We start from the raw sequence: 12,118 nt of genomic DNA, 5'->3' as shown, positions 1-12,118 counted from the left end.
CATAGTTGAAGACTCAGCCTCGAGTCAATAAACGAGTTACTGAATTTTAATCCTTTGCCACTCCCTCTACTAGGCACCAAGACTATAAAGATGAACAAGATTTCAACCCTCTCCTCAAGAAGCCCTGTCTCTACAGATGGGTAATGGTTTTCCCTATGTCTTCTTTTCTCTTGGCTTCACAATTGAGTTATGTTGCCCATATGGCAATTTAGCATTTAAATGGGGAACACCTTTCTCAATGAAGATAAAAAGATACTTTTTATTTCAATCTGTACAACTTTCAAATGTGAATTATCAATGACAAATCAAATCCCCTGGCTTACACCTCTAAAAACCTTGCAAAATTTCTTTTTCACAATTAGGAAGCATCATTCTGCTAACCATTGTTAGGAATATTTTCGCTCACACAAGTTTCATTCGGTGATATGAATTATACCAGAATTACATTTATGTCCTCTCTATACTCTGCTCTTCTCAATTGTCTTCTTTTAATAAACTCCACTGTGAGAAGATGAATTTGGTTTACAGTGTTTCCAAAGGCATGATATGGAGACCTTGATAGCTTACCAAGTGATAAAATTTTCTATAGGCAACATACATAAATGAAATGATTTGTTTTAACTTGTAGTCATTACAGGCACTGCCAGTTGTATTTCTTTCCACAACAGAATTAAATAGATGTTTTTATTCTGGCAGAAATCTCACTCCCCCCACTTCTGCTTTTGTCTCTCTCCTGAGAGGTATGAGACCTCCTCTGTCAATTCAGACGCTCTTACTGTCACTAGGCAGAAAGAAAGCACCTCTCCATGTATGAGGACTACCGTCTGCCAATAGATTTGGCTGTCAACCACCCAAAAGCACTGTCACTCAGTGTCAAAGCACTAACAACAAAGCAATTATCTGCACAAAAAAGAAAGAGAATCAGAAGACCCAAGTTATGCAGATAAAATAGAACCAGTGGAAAATGTAACCAGTGCCTCTGAAAACTAAAAAGTATCTTCCTCCTGCTTTTTTTCCCATCCCCATATTCTGCCACATCAGCCATAAGACAGCCTTCACAATTTTCTAATTTGAAGTTTTATATGCATTTCTGATTATTTTTGGAAATAACAATAAACAGTTTTCCATAGAACATACATTCTTTTCTATTAATGGTTCTACCTTATTTTCCAGGACAATAATATGTTCAGGAGCAATTAAAATTCAGACAAATTTGACTCAATTTATGACAGCCAAGCAGTAGCAGCCTCACAAAATAAGGTCGTCACACAGGGGATCTATTTTTTTCAAATATATTATTTTAATATTTCAGGGATTGCTTTTATAGGGCCACTAAAGCAAACATATTTTTCATTGTTTAGGTGATATTTAAAATCCTTTAAAAAAAGTACAGTAATACACAGAATTATCCCAATTTTGTTGGGTGAAAATATATGTGAATAGAAAGCAAAAGACAGAAAATATCTATGTGAGTAGATATTAAATTAAAATTATTATCACATATTGAAGTTATGGGTGTTCTTTTTCTTTAAAAAAATTTTTTTACCACTATATATAAATAAATGTACATCATTTTGAAAACAGGAAAATAAGTTATTTTATTTTTAAATAGCTTATTCATAGCCATTGCTGGGTATCATTAACCTAAATGTTAATATTTAGGTATATATCACTCTAGAATTTTTCTTTACATGCCAATATCTATATATTTATTTCATTCCTTTACTCAAAGAATGTTTATCTACTATGTTCCAGGCTTTGTTCTGCTCCCTACATATAGCAGTAAAAAAGAGGGGGGCGGGGACAGAAATCTCTATCCTCATGGAGCATAGTTGGAAGAGAAAAGCGTCAATAAGTAAAATATGTACAGAATTTTTTATATTGATAGGTGGCATGGAGAAAATAAAAAGAGAAAAAAACAGAGAATCTACAAAACTAGGAGAAAACAAGTAACAAAATGGCAATAGTAGTTCCTCACTCATCAAGAATTACTTTGAATGTAAGCAGATTCAATTCTCCAGTCAAAAGACATACAGTGGCTGAATGGATTTTTTAAAAACCTCAACTATATGCTGCCTAAGAGAGACTCATTTCATCTTTATGGACACATATAGACTGAAAATGAAGGTATGAAAAAAGCTATTCCATGGAAATAGAAACCAAAATAGACCAGAGGTAGATATACTTAGATACAGGGGATTCTTTTAAATGGACAGAACAGAGTTGGAAACAGAAAAAGAACAAATGAGTATTTAAGTTTGATGAGGCTAGGCAAAGTATTTTAAATGCTGTAACTGTAAATAAAATAAATTTTAATCTGTTGGCTACTAATAAGTTCAGTATGCATAAATCAGGAATTCAAATTAATACTTGCATCCAAACATGGTGAAATAATAGTGACTGCTTAATAAATTAAAATTTCTTCCAAGTTATGTAGTTATTTTTATTCCTGTATTTATTCAAAACACGTATTAAGTACCCACAATGTGCCTAAAAGTATGCTAAGCTCCAGGGATATAGTAGTGAAAAGTAAGACCCAATCTTGGCTGTCCTTGGAAATGAGAGTCTACTAGTAGGATGGATGAAAGCAGATGAAAAGATAATTCTTGACTAGGGTTTCAAGATAGTTCAGCTTTATTTCTGACTCTATTTTATTCACTCCTTGCCTTTGGCCATGTCATTCCCTTTAACTGGAGCAAATCTCCATACTCTATAAAATGGATGAGATGGGCTAATATAGCAATCTTTAACTTTCATTTGGCTCTAAACTTTTTCTTATGATTTCATTTGATAGTTTCTAAGGTCTCTTCCTATTATCCGCATTCATATTTCTCACAGAAAGGTAACATGGCCTACTAGAAATAATTTTACACAACACTGAGAATAGTTGCTGATAATTTTTCTCACTAAAATATGTACATTTTACTTAAATCAGTGTCATCATCTTTTCATCAATATTATTATATTTTCCACATACTGAAATTTGTATAACATAATGGGAATATATAATAGAAAATACAATTGATAAAATTATTCAAATTAGTCAGATGTTTAATAATATAAAAAGTTGGAGAGATGCTAAATAATCATTTGTTAATTTGTTAACTAAATTTGTTAATTCAAACATTCAAAGAACTGTTAGTGTCCTATATCACCATGTGATGTAGATGAAGGACTTAAGTGTATATCACCTCAAATTATACTGCTTCAGCAGCATATTGACTATTTTGATTTAAAGGCACTTGACAAACAGCAGGTGCAGAGAGAGCACTCTGACTTTTGTGCTGTTTTTTCTTTTCTTTTTTTTTCCCCCCATGAGACCTAGTCTTGCTCTGTCCCAGGCTGGAATGCAGTGACACCATCTTGGGTCACTGCAACTTCTGCCTCCTGGGTTCAAGGGATTCTCCTGCCCCAGCCTCCTGAGTAGCTGGGATTACAGGCACTTGCCACCAAGCCTGGCTAATTTTTGTATTTCTAGTGGAGACGGGGTTTCACCACATTGGCCAGGCTAGTCTTGAACTCTTGACCTCAGGTGATCCACTTGCCTCGGCTTCCTAAAGTGCTGGGATTGCAGGTGTGAGCCACTGTGCCCAGCCTCTGCTATTTCTTAAAAGCAGGAGTTAAAATTTCCATGTTAAAGATACCCCTCATACTAGAAGGAAAATAACATTATTATCAAGTATAAGTTGAGGCTGGGAGAATTTTGTACACACCTTATGAAGATAATTCCTATCTTCTAGCCTCCGCACATATTTTTGTTACTTTTCCACAACATACTACTCTGTGTTCACTTCACTATAAACGTGCACAACACTAACTGCATCTTTGGTTTTTCATTTCCTTGTGAAAGCCCTCGTGTGCCATGTAAAACTTAGATAATATTAACTTTGTATGCTATTCTCCTGCTGATCTCTCTTGTCAGTTTAATTCTCAGGCCCAGCTGAAAACCCCTACGAGGATGTCTCAGTATATTTTGTGCTGCTACAACAAAGTACAACAGACAGGATAATGTGTAAAGAATAGAAATTTATCTCTCACATTTCTGGAAGCTGGTAAGTTCAAGATCAAGGTGCTGGCATTTGGTGTCTGGTTGGGGCCTTCTTGCTATGTCCTCATATGACATAAGGCAGACAGGTAAAAAGGGAATGAATTTCCTCTATCAATCCCCTTTTTAAGGGTACCTAATCCTATTCATAAGGGCAAAATTCTCATGACCAAATCACCTCTTACAGGCCCCATGTGTTAATACCATCACATTCACAACACCTAAATTTTAGGGACACATTTAAACCATAGAAAATAAAAGCTATATTTCTTTGTCCTCTGGGATTTAATTTTTTCCAGGTGAATCTTAAGGAAATATGAAAATATGATCTTAAAATAGTTATATAATGCCATGAACTTTAATTTTGATTACCTTAGATAAGTGACACATAATTTTTTTTTTTTTTTTTTTTTATCTTTCTAAAGTTATTTATTTTATTAAATCCAGGCAAATCAATTTGTTTACAGTAAGCCATTAGTTACACCTTTTATTTATTTATTTATTTATTTATTTATTTATTATTTTTTTTTTTTTTATTGCATTTTAGGTTTTGGGGTACATGTGAAAAACATGCAAGGTTGTTGCTTAGGTGCATACGTGGCAGTGTGATTTGCTGCCTTCCTCCCCTTCACCCATATCTGGCATTTCTCCCCATGCTATCCCTCCCCAATTCCCCACCCCCCCACTGTCCCCCCCACTCCCCCACATCAGACCCCCATGTATAGTGCTCCCCTCCCTGATGACACATAATTTTATAAATTATTAATTATCATGAGAATATGAGTCTGTATAAAGAATAGGATTAGGAGCAATATTTTGTACTTGCAATATTAACAATATTGAATTTTTAATAGAAGGCAAAATTTTCTAATAATACTATGAGGTCATAAAAAATGTGATCATGTCCTTTGCAGGGACCTGGATGAAGCTATAAGCCATTATCCTTAGCAAACTAATGCAGGCACAGAAAACAAAATACTGCATGGGAGCTAAATAGTGAGGACATATGGGCACATAGAGGGGAATAACCCACACTGGAACCTATTAGAGGGTGGAGCATGGGAGGAGGGAGAGGATCAGGAAAAGTAACTAATGAGTACTAGGCTTAGAACTTGGATGATCAAATAATCTGTACAATGAACCACCATGATACAAGTTTACCTATGTAACAAACCTGAGCATGTATCCCTGAACTTAAAATAACTGTTTAAAAAAAGCAATGAATTTGTTTATAACAAGCCCTTTGCTAAAAATTTTAAAATATAGATTACATTATATAATTCATGCCAAAAGTCTGAATTGTAATACTTGATACTGAAAAGTAGCATGCACGTGGCTAGCCACATGCAGACGCATTAAATGGGACCCCTACCTTTAACCATATACAGATATTAACTCGAGATGGATTAAACACTGGGGTTCCTAGGTTTTCTTGTAGAATTCTTATAGCTGGACATTGGCCTTGGGAAGGAATTTGACTAAGTCCTTAAAAGCAATTGCAACAAAAATAACAATTGACAAGCGGGACCTAATCAGACTAAAGAGATTCAGCACAACAAAAGAAACTATCAACAGAGTAAATGCACCACCAATGGAATGGGAGAAAATATTCAGAAACTATGCATCTGACAAAGGTCTAATATCCAGAATCTATAAGGAACTTAAATAACTGAAAAAGCAAAAAACGACCCCATTTTTAATGAAACACATGAACAGATATTTATCAAAAGACTTTCAAGCAGCAAACATACATATGAAAAAAATGCTTAATATCACTAATCATCAGAGAAATGCAAATCGAAACTACAAGGAGATACCATCTCAAACCAGTCAGAATGGCTATTACTAAAAAGTCAAGAAACAACAGATGCTGGTGAGGATTCTGAGACAAGGGAATGCTTATACGTTGTTGGTGGGAATATAAACTAGTTCAGCCACTGTGAAAAGCAGTTTAGAGACTTCTCAAAGAATGTAAAACAGAACTACCATTTGACCCAGTAATCACATTACTAGGTATATATCCCAAAGAAAATGATTTGTTCCACCAAAAAGACACATGTGCTTGAATGTTCATCACAGCACTATTCACAATAGTAAAGACATAGAATGAACGAAGGTGCCCATCATTTCTTTAATGATGGATTAAAGAAAAAAGATACATAAGCACCGTGGACTACTGCACAGTCATAAAAAAGAACAAAATTATGTCATTTGCAGCAACATGGATGCTGCTGGAGGTTATTATTCTAAGCAAATTAACGTAGGAACAGAAAACTAAATACTGCATGTTTTCACTTATAAGTGGGAGCTAAACATTGTTATTTATGGACATGAAGATGGCAATGATAGGCCCTAGGGACTGCTAAAGGGCAAAGGGAAGTGGGGGCCAGGGTTGAAAAGCTCACTATTGTGTTCTATGCTCAGTATTTGGGTGACAGGATCAATAGTGCCCAAAACGTCTGCATCACAAAGTATACCCATGTAACCAACCTGCACATGTGGTCCCAAACTTAGAATAAAAGCGGAAAAAACAAATAGCATGTACAGTATATTCCTAAGTAAAACTGTGGGAAGAAATATAAAATCCTTTATGCAGAGAGAAAAATATATTGAAAGTTTTTTGACTATTTTTGTTTTCATTTATATTTTCCCTAGTGTTTACTAATAGATTGTGGTTTCATAACTCTCCTTTGAAGATAAACATGTATTCTGTCTTTCAATATGAGAAACAGTAAAATGAGTCAGGGATATGACAAAACAGTGTGAAAAGCCAAAGCCAACAATCATCAGAGAAATTCCATATTCACTTTGTTAGACTTATACGTAGTAGCCAGGACTGAGAGAGAGAGAGAAAGAGAGAAGAGAGAGAGAGAGAGAGAGAGAGAGAGAGAGAGAGAAAGAGTGCGTGTGCGTGTGTGTGTGTATGTGTTTCCACAAGGCAATATTAAACATTAGGTAAAGAACTTTGAATCTAATTTTGAGACAGAATTCTAACTCCAAGCCAATTCACCAAATAAGAGAGGGAAATTAGGAAAGCAACGGTGATTTTCAAGAAGAAATAGATAAGCATGATGTATTAAACAACCTCGGGACCCCTAGATTACATGTATCCCCTCCTATTATAGGCAGGTGCATTTTATTCATCTTTGATGCCTCATCACACAGCTTCATGCTGGCACATGGTGTAATATCTGCTAATATTTATCACACTGAAATTAATAAAGTAGACTTTGTAAATCAGGGCATTCTGGTTTTACTATAATTTCTACAATCCAACTAGCTATTTGAATTGATGACCTCTACCATAGTTTTCAACTAAAAAATTATATTAGTCTAATTATTTGGCAGGAAGAGGGTACTAAATATTAAAAAATCTTAAACAGTAAATATATCTTTCTTGTTTTAGGTAATTCAAATTTTAAAAGCCACACACATGCACTTACATATATACACCATACTCACTACATTCTAAATGATTACTTATATTTCAACCCTTGCATTTATGAACAGTTTTGGACTGATACAGAAAAACTTCAGAATGAAAGGTTATCTTTCATTTCTTCATTTTCCAAGGCATTAACAACTTTTAAATTATGAGAGAAGTGGCCGCTATATTTTATAAACTGAAAACCTGGTGGAAGCATGGGCTGTAAATTATTTTGTATATATTTTATGTAGTATTGGAAATATATAATACATCTATTCTATTTCAGGTTGAGGAAAGAATTATCTTGGGTCTATTCCAAACTTCATAAAGTTGCTTGCTATACCTCTCCATTGGAACGATGATGATGATACTGGTGTTGATAGCAAATGCTTATCTAGCCTGACCAGACCCTGTTCAAAATGCTTTATACATCTTAATTCATTTAATTTTAATAGCTACTCTATGAGGCTATTGGTATCCCCATTTTACAGATGAGTATACTAAATTTAAGAAACTTGCCTTGATTAAATAGCTTGTAAGTAGTAGAGCTGAAATTTGATCTGATTCATTCAACTTCTTATTTTTAACTATTAGGTTAATTATGTCAGTGTTAATACAACATATAGATAGATATAGATAGAGTGTCCAGCTGAATTGGAGGGGTGTGTGTGTGTGTGTGTGTGTGTGTGTTCCACAAGGCAACATTAAATATTAGGTAAATAACTGAATCAAATTTTGAGATAGCATCTAACTCCAAGCCAATTCTCCAGATGGATGGATGGCTATAGATAGATAGATAGATAGATAGATAGATAGATAGATAGATAGATATAGTGTCCAACTGAATTGAAAGGTAATCGGTAAGATGAAGTCAACTGTTTTTGTATTATTTTGTATTTGTCACTGGTTAATACATTTTAGTATTTTTCATGGACTATATATAGTCCATGAAAGACCTCCAATATCAGGACCCCAATATCAGAACATAAAAGGACAGAAGAAAAGTTTTTTTTCCTAGACAGTTTCTTTTTGTTTTTGAGTCAAATGAGCCAGACTCAGAGATGAGTTCACCACCACCAACAAAAGAAGTCCTGATTTCTCCCTTGCTCTCTATTTTACTGTAGCAATCCAGCTCTCCTATTAGAACTTTATATATATATATATATATATTCCATGAAAAATACTAAAATATATTAATCAGTGACCAATACAAAACGAAACAAAAAACAAAACAGTTGACTTCATCTTAAAGATTACCTTCCAATTCTGTTATTATGGAATAGGTACTTGGAATTCAGTAGGGGTTTCGGGGGTGGCATGAGAGCAAATCATTTCCTGGTGTCTAGACATAAAATAATGTAATTCCTTCAAAATTCCAAGAGGAGAATAGTTAATTTTAGATAAAATGACCCTGCCAACTTAATTTTGAAGCAATGAGTATTAAGCATAAATATTTCTCTTTGCACATATTCATTTTGAATGATTGGTTGACAGAGTGCCAATTTCAGTTCACTTGATAATTATTAAGTTTTACTGATTGAATTTTGTACATTTTAATTTTATTTTAAAATGAAGTTCTACTCTTATAGAATATTTTCAATATAATCATCATCTAAAGGACTTACCAAATGTGTTAAATAAATGCAGGTCTAAATCACAGACTCTTAGAACCAATGAGACAAAAGAAGTCAACATTTACAAATTAAGCTAAGCATTTCTGCATTCCAGTATATATTTACTAAAAGCAAAACTGAAAGTGTAGAAAATGTTGTAGCTTTCTTTCATATACAAAGATAACATTAATTATATAAACTAGGAGAAAAAGTTCATTGGTAGCAAACAGGTTCATTAGTAACAAGTTGAGCTTGAACGAGTAATAGATGTTAACAGAGAGCAAAAATTAACACTTGGAAGGATTTCAAATTTTGAGAAGAAAAAGAAAAATTTTACTTGTGTTCTCTGATATCGTGCAAGTGAAGAAAACACATTGGCATTTCTCGAGAGCCCCTGACTGCAAAGGGTTCATTTTTGAGGTAGACCCCCAAATGGTTTTGTAATAGTTTGAAGGGGTCTAGAATATGTCATTGTGGCATAAAAATGATTTTAAGTTGAGGGCATTTGAGTCCCTGAAATTCCTTCTCTGCTTAAAAGCAGAGCCTCCCAAAAGAACAAAAAAAAGCCAATTGTCATAAATGCTCTTCCTATGAGTAACTCTAATCATCTCAGAGACGTCAGCACCATACCCAAACAGACTTTGTGATCAAAGTATTACATCTCCCATTTATTCTCCTGCGGGCTCATTTACCTTTTCCCAAACTCATTAGTTTTCCAATAAGTGCGCTTTTCCACCAACCTCACCCTCTCTTAAGATGGTATCTAAGCCTCAAATTCTAACCACTTTAAGTCACATGTTTTTGTGAAGTCCCCATATGTATGTATATGATTAAAATCTGTATTTTCCTTTTACTCATCGGTGAATGTGCATTTAATTGACAGGCCCTCAATATCAAAACATAAAAGGACAGAAGAAAAGTTTTTTCCCCAAGACAGTTTCTTTTTGTCTTTGAGTCAAATGGGTCATGCAGAGATGAGTTCACTAACAACAAAAAAAAGAAGTCCTGATTTCTCCCTTGCTCTGCATCTTACTGTAGCGATCCAGCTCTCTCCTATTAGAAATTTTATAGGTCTGTTTTTATTTCACTTTAAAGGTGTGGGTCTCTATGTGGTCATTTTTTGTTTGTTCTGTTTTTGTGTGTATATACATATGTTTTGTCTTATCTCTTGCACTTCCAAATCTAATAGCTGGAAATATAAAAGAAGTCCAGAAATTGAGTCATGTTTAGTGCATATGAATTGGTTTCTTAGAGTCTTTGCCAATTTGGGTATCTCCCAACTTGGAAAATCTCCCAGATGGGTGCACTTTAAAAGTTATGTCATTCTTCAAGTTGTCGTTGACAAATGTTTCTGTGGATGTTAATAGATATAAATGCTATTTCTTTTTTAGACTAAGGATAGAAATGGAGCATTTACAACAGCACATTAGAGATTCTTATCACCCAGGAGTAAAAAAGGGGCCTGGGAGACAGACAGAAGCATTACAATTGTATTACAGAGATTAATTCATGTGTGGGCTGTACCACGGTATGGGTTTCTGAAGAATTCTAGCCAGAGCTTGGAAGTGGGGCCATGTCTATGGGTGTGCGGGAGAGGTTAACTCACATATCTAATTTTTTTAAATAAAAAAAGTACTCCTAATTTAAAATGTGGTAATTGTTCCTATTATGAAGGCTACAGGTTAGAATTCATCCCAACAAAAACAGAGTCTTTGGGTTTGCTAATCTGATTCTTCCCAAACTTCACTCAGAATATTCAAAATCTTCACTGCGTGGCAGATGGGAAAGAATGAGAAATGATGACAGGTTCTGGTCACCTAAAAAAGCACAGGATTTTCTATAGACATACACAGTGGAGAGAAAATAATCCCAGCTCATCACATTATCCTGAATATGAGTGGAGAAATAATCGCAATCTCATTCCTTACAATTGGGTCTTTTCCAATTTCTCTTGCTTTATTCAAACAAACACTGAGAAAAGAGAAGGAAAAAAAGAAAAATAGAAAAAGTTTGTGACTCAAAGCAGAGATCCAAATAACACAATTTCTAAAACACAGTAATTCCTTTGGAAGTTCAAGGTTAGGAGAATATCAAATTGATTCAAAATAAAACATGTATTAATACTTAATATGATTTTCTCCTGTCCCTGTGCCAGTCAGACATTTGGTCCCTAGCATGACATTAATAAGCCTGTGAGTTCCTTGAGACAGACACCATGTCTGGTTTATTTCTTCATATCCCATGGGAACTATTCCAGTGACTAGTATTTAGAAGTTACTCCATATATACTTGAAGAGAGAAATCATAAATAATTAGCCCCATATTTGTCTCAAACATGGCTTTGCTTCCATTCAAAATTAGTCACTTGCCACAGCTCTGGAAGTCTCTAGATTATCAATGAATAAATATAAAAAAATGCAAATCATTATTATATTAACAAGATTAAGAACTAAACAGGGTGGTTGCTAAGGCCATTTCTAGTAATAACATTTTCTTGTCTTTGGATGCATCTTCCCATATTCCTGTTTTTGTGATTAGAGAGAAAAAAGTGCACTATAATAGTTTTGGTCATGTTTTTCTATTTTCAGGGTGGTGGCTTTTGTTTTGTTTTGTTTTCTTTGAGGTGGAGGGGCGTCTGTGTGGACATGGTGGCAATTGCAAATAAAAACTATTGCCTTGCTTCAGGTTAAATCACTTACCCTGCTGTGAAGCAATTAGAATCCATTTTGCTATTGAGCACAGCTAGGTGCTTAATAAAAGGGTCACAGGTAAAGACACACACACACACACACACACACACACACACACACACACGACAGCCAACTCTGGACAAGTAGGCCCAAATCTCCAATCCCTACTCCCCATCCTGGAAAGACTACAGACTCTTGGAATTTACGGCCTATAAAAGTGAAATAAGCGATCGCATGTATTTTTTTAAAAATGCTATTTTATTAAATTTTATTTTACATGATAGAGAATGTTGCTACAGTTTTTTACATACATGATAAATCTCTCACTTTTCTTATTTATTGG

The sequence above is a fragment of the Aotus nancymaae genome, unplaced genomic scaffold (assembly GCF_030222135.1).
Source record: "Aotus nancymaae isolate 86718 unplaced genomic scaffold, 86718_ANA_hifiasm-v0.15.2.pri h1tg000015l_0, whole genome shotgun sequence".
NCBI classification, from domain to species: domain Eukaryota; kingdom Metazoa; phylum Chordata; class Mammalia; order Primates; family Aotidae; genus Aotus; species Aotus nancymaae.
This window is presented reverse-complemented; position numbering follows the sequence as displayed.